Source organism: Rutidosis leptorrhynchoides, chromosome 10 (assembly GCF_046630445.1).
Source record: "Rutidosis leptorrhynchoides isolate AG116_Rl617_1_P2 chromosome 10, CSIRO_AGI_Rlap_v1, whole genome shotgun sequence".
Classification (NCBI taxonomy): domain Eukaryota; kingdom Viridiplantae; phylum Streptophyta; class Magnoliopsida; order Asterales; family Asteraceae; genus Rutidosis; species Rutidosis leptorrhynchoides.
In genome coordinates this window covers 261,320,159-261,339,293 of record NC_092342.1, presented here as the reverse complement: position 1 = coordinate 261,339,293, position 19,135 = coordinate 261,320,159, and positions in this window count along the sequence as shown.

Genomic DNA, 19,135 nt, shown 5'->3' with positions numbered 1-19,135 from the left:
TTCCCACTTTTCAACGGTTTCAATCTTTGCTGGATCCACCTGAATACCTTCTTTGTTCACTATGTGATCGAGGAATTGAACTTCTTCCAATCAAAATGCACACTTTGAAAACTTAGCGTACAGTTTTTCTTTTCTCAGCAACTCTAGCACTTTTCTTAAATGTTCTTCATGCTCTTGATCATTCTTCGAGTAAATAAGTATGTCATCGATGAAAACAATGACAAACTTGTCAAGATATGGCCCACACACTCGGTTCATGAGGTCCATGAACACAGCTGGTGCATTAGTCAATCCAAACGGCATAACCATAAACTCGTAATGACCGTAACGCGTCCTAAAAGCAGTCTTTGGAATATCATCCTCCTTCACCCGCATTTGATGATATCCAGAACATAAATTGATCTTCGAATAAACAGACGAGCCTTGTAGTTGATCAAATAAGTCGTCGATTCTCGGTAGTGGGTAGCAGTTCTTGATGGTAAGTTTGTTCAACTCTCGGTAGTCGATACACAACCTGAATGTACCATCTTTCTTCTTGACAAACAAAACAGGAGCTTCCCATGGTGATGTGCTTGGTCGAATGAAACCACGCTCTAAAAGTTCCTGTAACTGACTTTGTAATTCTTTCATTTCGCTGGGTGCGAGTCTGTATGGAGAACGAGCTATTGGTGCAGCTCCTGGTACAAGGTCTATTTGAAATTCAACGGATTGATGTGGGGGTAATCCCAGTAATTCTTTCGAAAATACATCGGGAAATTCTTTTGCGACGGAAACATCACTGATGTTCTTTTCTTCAGGTTTAACTTCCTCGATGTGTGCTAGAATGACGTAACAACCTTTTCTTATTAGTTTTTGCGCCTTCAAACTACTAATAAGATTTAATTTCGCGTTGTTCTTTTCTCCGTACACCATTAAAGGTTTTCCTTTTTCACGCATAATGCGAATCGCATTTTTGTAACAAATGACCTCTGCTCTTACCTTCTTCAACCAATCCATGCCAATTATTACATCAAAACTCCCTAACTCGACTGGTATTAAATCAATCTTAAACATTTCATCACCCAGTTTAATTTCTCTATCCCGACATATATTATCTGCTGAAATTAATTTACCATTTGCTAATTCGAGTAAAAATTATTATCCAAAGGCGTCAATGGGCAACTTAATTTAGCACAAAATTCTCTACTCATATAGCTTCTATCCGCACCCGAATCAAATAAAACATAAGCAGATTTATCGTCAATAAGAAATGTACCCGTAACAAGCTTCGGGTCTTCCTGTGCTTCTGCCGCATTAATATTGAAAACTCTTCCGCAGCCCTGCCCATTAGTATTCCCCTGATTCGGGAAATTTCTAATAATGTGGTGGGTTTTCCACATTTATAACAAACGGCGTTGATATTACTTGCTCCGACACTATTCGTTTCGGCATTACTTGTTCCGACATTATTTGTTCCTTTAGTTCTGTTAAACTTTGGTCCGTAGACCTCACAATTTGTCGCGCTATGACCATTTCTTTTACACCTGTTGCAAAATGTCGTGCAAAACCCCTTATGATTTTCTTCACACCTATGACATGGCTGTTTTTGGTTTTTGTTGCCGTTGTTGTTATTGAGGTTGTTGTTGGGATTGTTATTGTTGTTGAAACAGTTGTTGTAGTTGTTGTTGTTGTTAGGATGTTTGTTGTAGTTATTGTTAGGATTGCGCTTATTGTTGCGATTGTTGTTGCGGTTGTTGGGATAGTTGTTGCGATTGTGGTTGTAATTGTTGTTGTTGTTGTACTGGTGACTCTTGTCACCGTTTTCCTCCCACTTCCTCTTGAGTTGTTTCGTGTTGGCTTCTTCGGCTGCCTGCTCTTTAATTCTTCCCTCAATCTGATTTATGAGTTTATGAGCCATTCGACTTGCCTTATGTATAGAAGCGGGCTCGTGTGAACTCACATCTTCTTGAATCCTTACTGGTAACCCTTTTATAAACACGTCGATCTTCTCTTCTTCATCTTCGAATGCTCCCGGACAGAATAGGCACAATTCTGTGAATCTTCGTTCATATGTGGTAACGTCGAACCCTTGTGTTCATAACTCTCTAAGTTCTGCCTTGAGTTTATTGACTTCGTTTCTAGGACGGTACTGCTCGTTCATCAATTGCTTGAATGCCGACCACGGTAGTACGTAAGCAGCATTTTGTCCTACCTGTTCAAGATAGGTGTTCCACCACATTAACGCAATACCTGTGAAAGTATGCGTAGCGTACTTAACTTTGTCCTCTTCAGTACACTTACTTATGGCAAACACCGATTCGACTTTCTCGGTCCACCGTTTCAATCCAATTGGTTCTTCGGTTCCATCAAATTCCAAAGGTTTGCAGGCAGTGAATTCTTTGTAGGAGCATTCTATATGATTTCTTGAGCCGTTAGCTGCATTGCTAGATTCAGAGTTATTGTTGGTATGTAGCGCAGCCTGTACTGTGGCTATGTTTGCAGCAAGAAAGGTACGAAATTCCTCTTCGCTCATATTCATGGTGTGTCGAGTAGTCGGTGCCATTTCCTTCAAAATAGCCAACTGAATCGAGTTAATCATACAGAATATTAAGAGTAGTTAATAGTATTTCGTAGCATAATATGAACTCATTTATAAAAGCTTTTTCTTCATATTAGCGTTTTATAAGTTTAAATTCGGGTAATACCTACCCGTTAAGTTCATACTTAGTAGCTGATATACAATTCAACTACTACAATTCCATATGAAAAACTGATTATAATAATATATCACATACAAATATTCTTCAAACTTACAACTTCGCTATATTACATATAACATGAAATATAGTACACTATGATACAGGACAGTTTTGAAGATAAATCTAGTTAATACGCAAGTTGTTCAGCAAAGGAAATAAAGACACGTAATTCATAAGTCCAGAAACAAGTCATGCATTCTGGTTTTACTAAGATGACTTCCCATCCTTGCTCTTGTGGAAAATAACCGTTATGACCATTGGCTAGGCAGCATGTTGTAATTTCGTCAAAAGGACGAGGGTTTCGTAATGTCCAACAGCCCCATAATAATCTAAAAACCTTGTTTCTCACCCCAACTACTGAATCCGTCACTTGTGGGAAGGTTTTATTTAAAAGTTGCAATACAATGTTCTTTTTCTCACTTTGGTAAGAAGTGAACATCACTAACCCGTAAGCATAACATGCTTCTTTATGTTGCATGTTAGAAGCTCTTTCTAATTCACGAAATCCTATGTTGGGATATGTTGAGTCAAAATAGGTTCTTAACCCGTAGCGTAAAATTGCATTTGGGTTCCCCGCATTTAATGCTTTAAAGAAAATACGGCGTAACTTACAGTCTCCCCAATGTGATATACCCCACATATCAAAGGAAAGCCTTTTATAAACTAAGGCATTTCTGGAAAGTCTTTCAAATGTTTGACAAGTTAATTTCGCCATAACTAAATGTGATGATGAATTCTGACCGACTCTAGACAAGATTTACTCAATCATATCCTCTGGTAGGTCTTCTAAAATATTCGGTTGTCTACCCTTAATGTCCATTTTGTTTTTATACTGTAAAATAGACAAGGATTAGATTCGTAATAACAAACAATACAAGCCATTTTTTACATAGAACATAAAAGTACAGGCACACTACAATACATATAATACACAACATGATTACAACCCTCTAATCTGAATCACTGATTTCTTCTTCTTCGGACTTGGTTCGTTTTCCTAATTTTCTAGGAATATATGGTGTTCCTCTAATACGAGCCGTCGTTTTCCATAATGGTTTAGAAAAACCTGGTGGTTTAGAGGTTCCCGAGTCATTGTTACATTTTAGGAAATACGGATGTTGCCGATACATATAAAGTTCATCGGGGTTGGAATCGGGTTTCTCAATTTTTATACCTTTTCCCTTATTATTTTCTTTTGCTTTATTAAATTGGGTCGAGGTAATTTCTATAACATCATCGGAATCCTCATCGGGATCCGATTCATCGGAAAATTGGTAATCTTCCCAATATTTTGCTTCATCGGCGGAAACACCATTGACCATTATTAACTTTGGTCCGTTGGTTGAGGATTTTCTTTTATTTAATCGATTTACTATAGGTATCAATATTTCTTCCTCTGGGACCTCTTCTTCTTCTGGTTCCTCCTCTTCCGATTCCTCCTCCTCTGGTTCCTCCTCTTCCGGTTCCTCCTCTTTCAGTTCCTCTTCGGGAATTTGTGAATCTTCCCAAAATACATTTAACTCTTCATTATTATTAGGTGAATCAATGGAATTTTTACTAGAGGTAGACATCTATCACACAATAACAAACACATTAAGAAATTAATATATCACATAATAGTTACATGTTAATAATATATAGTTTCCAACAAAAAAAATGTTAAGCAATCGTTTTTGAAGAAAAACACGGTCGAAGTCCAGACTCACTAATGCATCCTAACAAACTCGGTAATACACATTAATGCAATTTTCTGGTTCTCTAAGACCAACGCTCGGATACCAAATGAAATGTCCCGTTCATATTGATTATAAACATTCCATATTAATTGATTTCGTCGCGAGGTTTTGACCTCTATATGAGACATTTTTCAAAGACTGCATTCATTTTTAAAACAACCATAACCTTTATTTTATCGATAAAGATTTAAAAAGCATTACGTAGATTATCAACTAATGATAATCTAAAATATACCGTTTACACACGACCATTACATAATGGTTTGCAATAAGAATATATTACATCAAAAATAAGTTTCTTGAATGCAGTTTTTACATAATATCATACAAGCATGGACTCCAAATCTTGTCCTTATTTTAGTATGCAACACCGGAAGCTCTTAATAATCACCTGAGAATAAACATGCTTAAAACATCAACAAAAATGTTGGTGAGTTACAGGTTTAACCTATATATTATCAAATCATAATAATAGACCACAAGATTTCATATTTCAATATACATCCCATACATAGAGATAAAATTCATTCATATGGTGAACATCTTGTAACCGACATTAACAAGATGCATATAAGAATATCCCCTATCATTCCGAGAAATCCTTCGGACATGATAAAAATGAATTCGAAGTACTAAAGCATCCGGTACTTTGGATGGGGTTCCTTAGTCCCAATAGATCTATCTTTAGGATTCGCGACAATTAGTAGATCGGTTTACTAATTCTTAGGTTACCAAGCAAAAGGGACATATTCGGCTTCGATCATTCACCCATATAATGTAGTTTCAATTGCTTGTGTCTATTTCGTAAAACATTTATAAAACTGCATGTATTCTCATCCCAAAATATTAGATTTTAAAAGTGGGACTATAACTCACTTTCACAGATTCTTTTTACTTCGTCGGGAAGTAAGACTTGGCCACTGGTCGATTCACGAACCTATAACAAATATGTACATATATATCGAAGTATGATCAAAATATATTTATAAGATTTTTAATACGTTTTACTATTTTAAGTTTATTAAGTCAGCTTTCCTCGTTAGCAACCTACAACTAGTTGTCCACAGTTAAATGTACAGAAATAAATCGATATATATTATCTTGAATCAATCCACGACCTAGTGTATACATGTCTCAGGCTAGATCACAACTCAAAGTATATATATTTTTGGAATCAACCTCAACCCTGTATAGCTATCTCCAACATTACTGCATATAGAGTGTCTATGGTTGTTCCAAATAATATATATACATGGGTCGATATGATATGTCAAAACATTTGCATACGTGTATATGGTATCCCAAGATTACATAATATATTAGAATACATGTATAATACAATATAAGTTAGCTAGGATATGATTTGTATAGAATTGTTACTATATTTCCCGTAGCTACAACAATAAAAAAATATCCAATCTTGTTTTACCCATAACTTCTTCGTTTTAAATCCGTTTTGAGTAAATCAAATTGCTATGGTTTCATATTGAACTCTATTTTATGAATCTAAACAGAAAAAGTATAGGTTTATGGTCGGAAATATAAGTTACAAATCATTTTTGTAAAGGTAGTCATTTCAGTCGAAAGAACGACGTCTAGATGACCATTTTAGAAAACATACTTCCACTTTGAGTTTAACCATGACTTTTGGATATAGTTTCATGTTCATAAGAAAAATAATTTTCCCAGAAGAACAACTTTTAAATCAAATTTTAACATAGTTTTTAATTAACTAACCCAAAACAGCCCGCGGTGTTACTACGACGGCGTATATCCGGTTTTACGGTGTTTTTCGTGTTTTTCTGTTTTAAATCATTAAGTTAGCATATCATATAGATATAGAACATGTGTTTAGTTGATTTTAAAAGTCAAGTTAGAAGGATTAACTTTTGTTTGCGAACAAGTTTAGAATTAACTAAACTATGTTCTAGTGATTACATGTTCAAATCTTCGAATAAGATAGTTTTATATGTATGAATCGAATGATGTTATGAACATAATTACTACCTCAAGTTTATTAGGTAAACCTACTGGAAGTGACAAGAAATGATCTAGCTTCAAAGGATCTTGGATGGCTTGAAAGTTCTTGAAGTAGAATCATGACACGAAAACAGGTTCAAGTAAGATTATCACTCGAATTAAGATAGTTATAATTATTGGAATTGAATAAAAGTTTGTATATGAGTATTACCTTAATTTAGAATGATATCTTACTGTAAACAACAAGGATTTCTTAAGGTTGGATGATCACCTTACAAGATTGGAAGTGAGCTAGTAAACTTGGAAGTATTCTTAATTTTATGAAACTAGAACTTGTAGAATTTATGAAGAACACTTAGAACTTGAAGATGGAACTTGAGAGAGATCAATTAGATGAAGAAAATTGAAGAATGAAAGTGTTTGTAGGTGTTTTTGGTCGTTGGTATATGGATTAGATATAAAGGATATGTAATTTTGTTTGCATGTAAATAAGTCATGAATGATTACTAATATTTTTGTAATTTTATGAGATATTTCATGCTAGTTGCCAAATGATGGTTCTCACATGTGTTAGTTGACTCACATGGGCTGCTAAGATCTGATCATTAGAGTGTATATACCAATAGTACATACATCTAAAAGCTGTGTATTGTACGAGTACGAATACGGGTGCATATGAGTAAAATTGTTGATGAAACTGAACGAGGACGTAATTGTAAGCATTTTTTTTAAGTAGAAGTATTTTGATAAATGTCTTGAAATCTTTCAAAAGTGTATGAATACATATTAAAACACTACATGTATATACATTTTAACTAAGTCGTTAAATCATCGTTAGTCGTTACATGTAAATGTTGTTTTGAAACCTTTAGGTTAACGATCTTGTTAAATGTTGTTAACCCATTGTTTATTATATCTAAATAGATGTTAAATTATTACATTATCATGATATTATGATATATTAATATATCTTAGTATGATATATATACAGTTAAATGTTGTTACAACGATAATCGTTACATATATGTCTTGTTTCAAAATCATTAAGTTAGTAGTCTTGTTTTTACATATGTAGTTCATTGTTAATACACTTAATGACATGTTTACTTGTCATTTATCATGATTAAACATAGTGTATCAATATCTTAATATGATTCATATGTAATTAGCAAGGCGTTGTTATAACGATAATCGTTATATATATCGTTTCAAGTTTCTTAATTCAATAAATACAATTTTATGTATATAAATCATTGTTAAAATACCTAATGAGATACTTACTTATCATAATATCATGTTATCTATATATATAATCATATATATGTCATCATATAGTTTTTACAAGTTTTAACGTTCGTGAATCACCGGTCAACTTGGGTGGTCAATTGTCTATATGAAACCTATTCTAATTAATCAAGTCTTAACTAGTTTGATTGCTTAACATGTTGGAAACACTTAATCATGTAAATATCAATTTAATTTAATATATATAAACATGGAAAAGTTCGGGTCACTACAGTACCTACCCGTTAAATAAATTTCGTCCCGAAATTTTAAGCATTTGGAGGTGTTGACGTATATTCTGGAAATAAGTGCGGGTATTTCTTCTTCATCTGATCTTCTCGTTCCCAGGTGAACTCGGGTCCTCTACGAGCATTCCATCAAACCTTAACAATTGGTATCTTGTTTTTTTTAGGTCCTTTAACCTCACGATCCATTATTTCGACGGGTTCTTCGATGAATTGAAGTTTTTCGCTGATTTGGATTTCGTCTAACGGAATAGTGAGATCTTATTTTGCAAAACATTTCTTCAAATTTGAGACGTGGAAAGTGTTATGTATAGCCGCGAGTTGTTGAGGTAACTCAAGTAGGTAAGCTACTGGTTCGACACGATCAATAATCTTGAATGGTCCAATATACCTTGGATTTAATTTCCCTTATTTACCAAATCGAACAACGCCTTTCCAAGGTGCAACCTTAAGCATGACCATCTCTCCAATTTCAAATTCTATATCTTTTCTTTTAATGTCGGCGTAGCTCTTTTGTCGACTTTGGGCGGATTTCAACCGTTGTTGAATTTGGATGATCTTGTCGGCAGTTTCTTGTATTATCTCCGGACCCGTAATCTGTCTATCCCCCACTTCACTCCAACAAATTGGAGACGTGCACTTTCTACCATAAAGTGCTTCAAACGGCGCCATCTCAATGCTTGAATGGTAGCTGTTGTTGTAGGAAAATTCTGCTAACGGTAGATGTCGATCCCAACTATTTCCGAAATCAATAACACATGCTCGTAGCATGCCTTCAAGCGTTTGTATCGTCCTTTCACTCTGCCCATCAGTTTGTGGATGATAGGCAGTACTCATGTCTAGACGAGTTCCTAATGCTTGCTGTAATGTCTGCCAGAATCTTGAAATAAATCTGCCATCCCTATCAGAGATAATAGAGATTTGTATTCCATGTCTGGAGACGACTTCCTTAAAATACAGTCGTGCTAACTTCTCCATCTTGTCATCTTCTCTTATTGGCAGGTAGTGTGCTGATTTGGTGAGACGATCAACTATTACCCAAATAGTATCAAAACCACTTGCAGTTCTTGGCAATTTAGTGATGAAATCCATGGTAATGTTTTCCCATTTCCATTCTGGGATTTCGGGTTGTTGAAGTAGACCTGATGGTTTCTGATGCTCTGCTTTGACCTTAGAACACGTCAAACATTCCCCTACGTATTTAGCAACATCGGCTTTCATAGCTGGCCACCAAAAATGTTTCTTGAGATCTTTGTACATCTTCCCCGTTCCAGGATGTATTGAGTATCTGGTTTTATGAGCTTCTTTAAGTACCATTTCTCTCATATCTCCAAATTTTGGTACCCAAATTCTTTCAGCCCTATACCGGGTTCCATCTTCCCGAATATTAAGATGCTTCTCCGATCCTTTGGGTATTTCATTCTTTAAATTTCCCTCTTTTAAAACTCCTTGTTGCGCCTCCTTTATTTAAGTAGTAAGGTTATTGTGAATCATTATATTCATAGATTTTACTCGAATGGGTTCTCTGTCCTTTCTGCTCAAGGCGTCGGCTACCACATTTGCCTTCCCCGGGTGGTAACGAATCTCAAAGTCGTAATCATTCAACAATTCAATCCACCTACGCCGCCTCATGTTCAGTTGTTTCTGATTAAATACGTGTTGAAGACTTTTGTGGTCGGTGTATATAATACTTTTGACCCCATATAAGTAGTGCCTCCAAGTATTTAATGTAAAAACAACCGCGCCTAATTCCAAATCATGCGTCGTATAATTCTGCTCGTGAATCTTCAATTGTCTAGACGCATAAGCAATTACTTTCGTTCGTTGTATTAATACATAACCGAGACCTTGCTTTGAGGTGTCACAATATATCACAAAATCATCATTCCCTTAAGGTAATGACAATATAGGTGCCGTAGTTAACTTTTTCTTCAACAATTGAAACGCTTTTTCTTGTTCATCCTTCCATTCAAATTTCCTCCCTTTATGAATTAATGCAGTCAAGGGTTTTGCTATTCTGGAAAAGTCTTGGATGAACCTTCTGTAGTAACCAGCAAGTCCTAAAAACTGGTGTATGTGTTTCAGAGTTTTCGAGGTTTCCCACTTTTCAACGGTTTCAATCTTTGCTGGATCCACCTGAATACCTTCTTTGTTCACTATGTGACCGAGGAATTGAACTTCTTCCAATCAAAATGCACACTTTGAAAACTTAGCGTACAGTTTTTATTTTCTCAGCAACTCTAGCACTTTTCTCAAATGTTCTTCGTGCTCTTGATCATTCTTCGAGTAAATAAGTATGTCATCGATGAAAACAATGACAAACTTGTCAAGATATGGCCCACACACTCGGTTCATGAGGTCCATGAACACAGCTGGTGCGTTAGTCAATCCAAACGGCATAACCATAAACTCGTAATGACTGTAACGCGTCCTAAAAGCAGTCTTTGGAATATCATCCTCCTTCACCCGCATTTGATGATATCCAGAACGTTCGTTGTATTAAAATTGTTGATGAAACTGAACGAGGACGTAATTGTAAGCATTTTTGTTAAGTAGAAGTATTTTGATAAGTGTCTTGAAGTTTGTCAAAAGTGTATGAATACATATTAAAACACTACATGTATATACATTTTAACTGAGTCGTTAAATCATTGTTAGTCGTTACATGTAAATGTTGTTTTGAAACCTTTAGGTTAACGATCTTGTTAAATGTTGTTAACCTATTTTTTATTATATCTAAAGAGATGTTAAATTATTACATTATCATGATATTATGATATATTAACATATCTTAGTATGATATATATAAAGTTAAATGTTGTTACAACGATAATCGTTACATATATGTCTCGTTTCAAAATCATTAAGTTAGTAGTCTTGTTTTTACATATGTAGTTCATTGTTAATACACTTAATGACATGTTTACTTATCATTTATTATGATTAAACATAGTGTATAAATATCTTAATATGATTCATATGTAATTAGTAAGGCGTTGTTATAACGATAATCGTTATATATATCGTTTCAAGTTTCTTAATTCAATAAACACAATTTTATGTATATAACTCATTGTTAAAATACCTAATGAGATACTTACTTATCATAATATCATGTTAACTATATATATAATCATATATATGTCATCGTATAGTTTTTACAAGTTTTAACGTTCGTGAATCACCGGTCAACTTGGGTGGTCAATTGTCTATATGAAACCTATTCCAATTAATCAAGTCTTAACAAGTTTGATTGTTTAACATGTTGGAAACACTTAATCATGTAAATATCAATTTCATTTAATATATATAAACATGGAAAAGCTCGGGTCACTACAAGCAGCATGCAGCAAATTCCGCAGAAACAAGTAAACTAGCAAGTTGTAGATTAGTCCTATTAGTGAATCCTACTCGGGTCGGTCCAGACTCACTAATGCAACCTAATTCTCTACAATCAATGCTCTGATACCGAATGTGACGCCCCGTACTAAATCAACATGTACGGACCATCAACAACAGGATCATTACAAGGTCAAACACTATATGATGTTTCAAAACAAGTTTGCATTCATACGAAAAGGTGATGTCTTAACCAACATCAAATGTTTTACAACCAAAAGTATGCTTCTATGAACGAAAGCAAGTAATAATAGTACGTGACCCAGTGGTCGTTACAAATAATTGTTCAAAAGTAATAAAGTTTGAATGCAAGATAAAATGTTTCATGCGGTGACATCTCTATTAAAGCGCATCGGAGTCTACAAGGCATGACTAGTACAGCGGAAGCAAGCAAACCTTAAGCACCTGAGAAAAACGTGCTTAAAAATGTCAACAAAAAGGTTGGTGAGCTATAGTTTAAGTATAACAGTAATGTAAGGTAGGCCACGAGATTTCAGTGCTTCAACAGCGTTTCAAAACAGTATGAAAAGTATATGTATAACCGTGGGCACTCGGTAACTAACTTACGTTTATCACCCCCTAAAAGTACACTTGGCGAGTGCGTATATTTACGAAGTATTAAACACCCATTAAATGCTAGCGCTACTAGCCCGAGTGGGGATGTCAAACCCTATGGATCCATATCTAAGATTCGCGTTTACTGGTTCAAAGACCAATGACTAAACGTTACCGAGCTAAGGGGAAAGTTTATGCCATTGTATAACCCACACATATATAAAGTTTAAGTACTCGTTCCTAGTATGTAAAACGTAAAATGCGCATGTATTCTCAGTTCTCAAAATAGTTTAAGTAAAAAGAGATGCTATAACTCACAGTGATAAAGTAGTAAAAGTAGGTACGCGGTAAAGTAAGCAAAGTGGTTGGTCCGAAAGTCCTCAACCTAAGTCAAAAGGTACTAAGTCAGTAAATCGTTCCCAAAGGTTTAAAAGTATGTAAATTAGGTCTTAAGTATCATCATCATTCATCATTTAACAAAAAGTGTAAAGTAAGTTTCAAGTAAAGACTAGGGTTTGAAACAAAGGCTGACTTCGTTTAGTCTCCACGACCTCTATACAAACTAAAATGAGGTGAGACTAGTGGCCATGGCTCCGTATATGAGTCTCCTAGGTACTGACCAATTTCCAGAACCAAACTCGTCTTCCTTTGACCGTGGTGACGGTTTAAGTGCGAGTAGATCAGAAATTTCAGCACAACGTTAATAGGGTGTAGTGACTTTCGGGAGGCCATAGATCCTAAACCGTAACTCCGATTAAGACTAGGTCTAAATGGAAAATCATCTAATCAAACCGAACTAACTGAAAATCAACTTTCTAGTAGCCCAGGTATTGTGATCACACCCAAAAAATAGTAGGTTAAGTGTTCTGGTGGGTTCTCGGTGCTCGATGCTCATCACGGTTCTCATCCTTGATTCTTATAGCTTCAAGTGTATAACTCGTTGATGTGTTTGCATCATATTTACTAAGTTTTGATCATCATAACACAAGTGCAAGTCTAAGACATGTAGCACAACTCACTTAAGAGTTGTATGAAGTTTGATGAACCAAAGTTGCATCAAGATCTTAGATCCAACACATACATGAGTTATAAAAGTAATATTAAGCTACAAACTTGAAAGTATACTAAATAATCAAAATCTTAAGTTGTAGAACATAGTTCTTAGTTAGATCTTGAAGATTCTAGACCCAAAAGTCTAGATCTAAAGTTCTTAAGTTAGATCCTAAGTTATAACACTTGAATCTTTACTTTAATGAAACCATAAGTTATGAAACTTAGATTTTCACCTTGTAAAGTGTATGTAAGCTCATAAGCTCTTATTTACAACAAAACTAGAAGACCATAAGCTATAGAAACTTAGATCTATCAAAAGTATATGAAGTTATAACTAGAAAGTTAAACTTCCATGTTCTTGAACTTACAAAGTTAACTTTAGTTTCAAGAAGTATGAGATCAAGATTAACTAGTAATACTTGACCAAATTAACAACACTACAACTTTAAATAAATGAAATGAAGAAATAAATTAAAGCTACAAGTATTATGTTCATATTTGCTTCATACTTGAGAAGATTCAAACCAAAGTTTAGATCTTAAGAATTCAAGTCTACAAAACATAAACATAAAGAAGATCATCAAGTTTATGAACTTTAGATCTTGAAAACACTTAAGTGTAGAACCATAAACTAACAAGTTTAGGTTCTTGTTCTTGGTTCTTCATCAAACAAGAGATGGAAGTAACCAAGATCCATGAAGATGCAAACTAGGAAGTTTGATCTTGAATAACAATCAACAATAATCAAGTAACAAAACAAGCAAGAATTAATTTGATGATGATGATGTCTAGCTACGGTTTTTAGAAGAAAAAGAAAAGAGAAGTAATGTTGTTACTTACAATATTTGAGAGATAAATGAGAGAAAAATGAAGTGGTGTTTGTAAGTGTGTGTAAAGGAAACAAAGTCTAGTGTATGTGACGACCCGGAAATTTTCGACCAAATTTAAACTTAATCTTTATATAATTCCGACACGATAAGCAAAGTCCGTAATAGTGAGTCTCGAAAATGTTGGAACTATGTTCATATAATAAATTACCCTTGACTGTGTCTGACGATTCACGAACATTTGTTTGTAAATAAATATGTAAATAAAAAAATATAAGTATATAAATAATTTGAAATTATAAAATATGATTTAAACATTAAAAAATAAATATGTAAAATAAAACATAAAAACCTTAAGTTGTACTTAAAAGGAATCTATATTAAATATATGATTTCTGTAGATAATTACGATTATATGTATATGATAATATAAATAAAATTGATAAATAATAAAGATTCAATAAAAGTTGTTATGTTATATGATAAAGTATAAATGTTATATTACTAATATGGTCATTACTTTCTGTATTATTATTAATAGCAACATTAATAATTTTATTATTAATAACATTATATCTAATATAAACTATATAGATATGATTTATATAAGTTACGATATTATTAACCATATTATTATCATTAATAATATTAATATTATTATAACAAATAAGATCATTATTATCATCGATATTACTATTACTAGTAATTAAAAATTATTAATGTTATTATTAATATTATGGAAAATTAAGAATTTTAATAAGTTTTCTAAAGTTGATTTAAATAAATTAGTAGATATTATCATAATTTACAAATTTATCATTTTTTTATATCAAAAATATTAATATCACTCTTAGTATTATTGTGATAGTAATAATATTATTATTTGTATTATTATTATTATTATTATTATTATTAGAGTTTTTATTATTATTAACTATATTAGTATTATTTAATATTTATAAATATTAAGTTTATATATATTAAAAAAAATCAAATAATGAATCTAATTTGTGGTACATCACCATCGAAGATTTCTCACGATTTGTTCCAGTCTGTAAAGCGAATCACATGAATCCAATCAGTTAAAGTAGATATCAAAATTTTCAGTACAAAACAAATCTAGTACAATTTAATTCAAGCTTTAATTTTTTTTTATTCATTCTCTGTCTGTTGAAGGATGCTGTCGAACCACTCCATTTATATCAGTCAATTACAACAAAATTTGGGAAAGATTAGTCGAGCAATTGTCAATCTTACTCTGCCTTCCTTTGCTTCTAAATTTTCGAAAATAAACAGATATTTTATTTTATATATACAGCTCTATAAACTCTATATATATAGTTTTTGGTGAAAACTCGAATTCAAGCGAATTTCCAAAATCTAAGATTGCAGATATGTTAGCAATCTTCTAACCAAACTATCTGAAAGTTTTCAGCTTTCAATTTATCAAATTGATGGAGAATTTTTGGAGTCAAACTTTAGGATTTAAAAAGTCAAACAATGATCTTCAATCGAATTCAAATTTCCTGTTATGATTTAAATTAAATCGATTATACAGATAGTTTACTTAAACGATTTAACACTTCTTTCATGTTGAAATCATCCTCTGTAACAGCCTCTAGGGTTAAATTTGAATTCTTATTCAAACATGTTCTTCGTTAACTGTCAGCGTGTTTACTTTTTTTTTTTTTGTGTTTTAATGAATTTAAACACTCAAATATTGTTTATGTATAAGTTTTAAATCTTAAAACAAATTAGTAAAATTTGTAGTTATTAGCTTAAATCCCTGGTCGACTGAATGATTGGAAGGATGAAGAAGAAACCGAAATAGAAACAGATACGGGTTATAATAATTCGATGTGATTTCAAAATAGAAAGACTAGATCAGAGGAGTGGTTAAGGGCGTTTGTCGGTTAACGAGAGGTCACGGGTTCGAGCCCGGTCGTGGGCATTTCTTTTGAGGAACACATTTAAAGGTAGCCATTATTATGATTATTTTTTTATTATTATCATTTTTATTATTATTATTATTATTATTATTATTATTATTATTATTATTATTATTATTATTATTATTATTATTATTATTATTGTTATTATTATTATTAATGATTATTAGTAATACAAATATTATAGATATTATTAATATTATTACTAAAAAATAGATATTAGTTATCATTTACTATATTATCACAATTATAATTACAAACATGATTATTGTTAATATTATTGTGGTTATTAATATTAATATCATTTAAAAATCTTATTTCAATTATCTTAATTATTGTTATTATTGATTATCATTTATAACCATTATTATTATTAACATAATAAAAAGTATTGTTATTAATAAATTTATTATCACTATTATCATTAAGTAGTAAAATGGTTATATTCATAGTTGCTATTATTATTATTAGTATTATTATTATTATTATTACTATCGTTATTATTATCATTTTTATTATTACTAGTATTATTACAAATAGATATTTTTTTTATATAAAAGTACATTACAATAATATTAAAATTACATATCACCATACTGTTATTATTAAAATGATAATTACTAAACTATATATATATATATATAAAATGTATCAGCTAATACGTAAATATATATTGTTATCATATATAAACCCTAATATAAATTTCAACATATTACAAAGAACGATAAATATTAGTTATACTATATATATGTATATATATAAATTAAACATATTAAATTAATCTAAATAACTAATACATTTATATATATATATATATATATATATATATATATGTGTGTGTGTGTGTGTGTGTGTGTGTGTTCAATTATAATTATGAATATTAATAAATATACAAATGATATAGGTTCGTGAATCTGAGGCCAACCCTACACTGGTTTAATGTCATCATATGTATTTTTACTACAAAATACAATATTGTGAGTTCATTTGCTCCCTTTTACTCTTTACATTTTTTGGGACTGAGAATACATGAGCTGTTTTTATAACTGCTTTATTTAGTGCTTTTGAAATATATTTTGAACTGCGAATACATGAAATGCTTTTATAAATGTTTGATGAGATAGACACAAGCAAAACATTCCTCGAATGAATTATTATGCAGACATAAGTTCTGCAGATTATTGTTGAATTATGTGGACATGATAATTGCCACCATTGAATTATGTGGACATGATAATTGCCACCATTGAATTATGTGGACATGATAATTACCACCAATTGATATGAATGTTATGTATCAAGAGAATGATTTTGTACACAGGTTATGTGTATGTTATTTTTGTGCACGAGATATGTGTACGGTTACTAAGATTTATGAAAGATGATTTCGTACACGAGAAAGGTGTACTGTATTTAAAAGATATCGCATGTACATTACATGTGGGTATAGGATTCGGGCCCATTTGTACCATGCATCATTTAAATCTTGTGGTCTATCAAAATAATGAATTTTTATTGTTTTAAGATAAACCTATGAACTCACCAACCTTTTGGTTGACACTTGAAAACATGTTTATTCTCAGGTATGAAAGAAATCTTCCGCTGTGCATTTGCTCATTTTAAAGATATTACTTAGAGTCATTCATGACATATTTCAAAAGACGTTGCATTCGAGTCGTTGAGTTCATCAAGATTATTATTAAGTCAGTTATAGTTGGACATATTATGAAATGGTATGCATTCCGTCAATTTTTGAAGAAATGAAAGTTTGTCTATTAAAAACGAATGCAATGTTTGTAAAATGTATCATATAGAGGTCAAGTACCTCGCGATGTAACCAAATGTAATGTATTCGTCCAGATGGATTAGGACGGTTCCTTTCAGTTGGTATCAGAACGGTGGTCTTAGCGAACCAGGTTTGCATTAGTGTATCAAACTGATAAGTCGTTAGGATGCATTAGTGAGTCTGGACTTCGACCGTGTCTGCATGTCAAAAGTTTTGCTTATCATTTCTAGTCGGAAATCATCTGCTTATCATCCTTAGGAAATTACCTTCTTATCATTCTTCATCTAGACATGTCTTACTGCCTCTATTGCATAGACAGTGTATATATAAATTCATATCTTAGCGTATCTGTTATTGTTACCTTTGCCTGACAGCTTCCGTAGATTCCTCCGTAACTTATGGGATTATAGTATTATATATGCATATATATAAATTATGTATTGCAGGATACTAATCTACATCCTATAATCTATTTCTTATCGAAAATCCTTCATCTGATCGTATGAGATGAATCCCTCAACCAGTTCAAGTTCGTCGGATGCCGATAACTATTCCGATATTGAATTTCACTCAAGCTCTGAAAGCAGTGTTACTGGAATGGATCAACCGATTAGCCATCATCAATTCTGGATGAATTGGGGCTGGGTTCGTGGCCTCCTCAATCATTGGAGACAAGAAGAAGGTGATCCTTTTCATCCACCGCATTGCCCTCTTGGCGAAGAACCTGAAACACTTACCGGCGAACCTGTCCGAAACACCATTTTCTCTCTCATTTTCAGAGTATCTAGTCATGATTATATACTATATCAAATTCTAGATCATATTTATCCGCTCATCCGAACCGACAATCACCCCGGTATAATAGAAGAAGTCAACGAGCTTCGCGCTCGGGTAGTAGCATTGGAGAATATGGTGCAAAGGTTACAAACACCAGCAGCAGCACCAACAGCATAACCAGTACCACCATCATCAATGCCAACAGTGCCATTACCACCACCAACAACAACCGAATCGCAAATCTCAACTTCACAATCTGTCACACGAACATCAACGTCATACGCACCATAGATACCAAGGAGTACCAACAACAATGAACGATGAAGTATTAATTTATAACTTCATTGAAGAAATATTCTGTAAAGAATATGTGGTTTCTAAAAGTTTTAGAGATTATTTATTCTAGCTCAAATCGAAAATCAAATGAGTTTAATATCATATTGATTTATTAAATTCATAATTACATCTGAAGAAAATATATATGTATATATATTTTCATAATGATTGTAATTGAAAAATTCTTTCGTACAAACTGTTAATGATGAAAATATTTTAACGGGTAGGTAATACCCGAGGAATATTTAGATTTCACATTAATAAGTTACACTATACATTCTTCGAATCTGATTCAACAGTCATTTAATATGCTACTTATATCCACAGATATACGTATCCGTTCACCGCAGAATAACCATTTTCATTGAATTTCATATTTGGATTTTGATCTATCAGAATCCTACAAGTGGCATAATGAAGAAAACATTGGACAAAATAAAATTTGTTAGAAACAAACAAATTAACTAGAG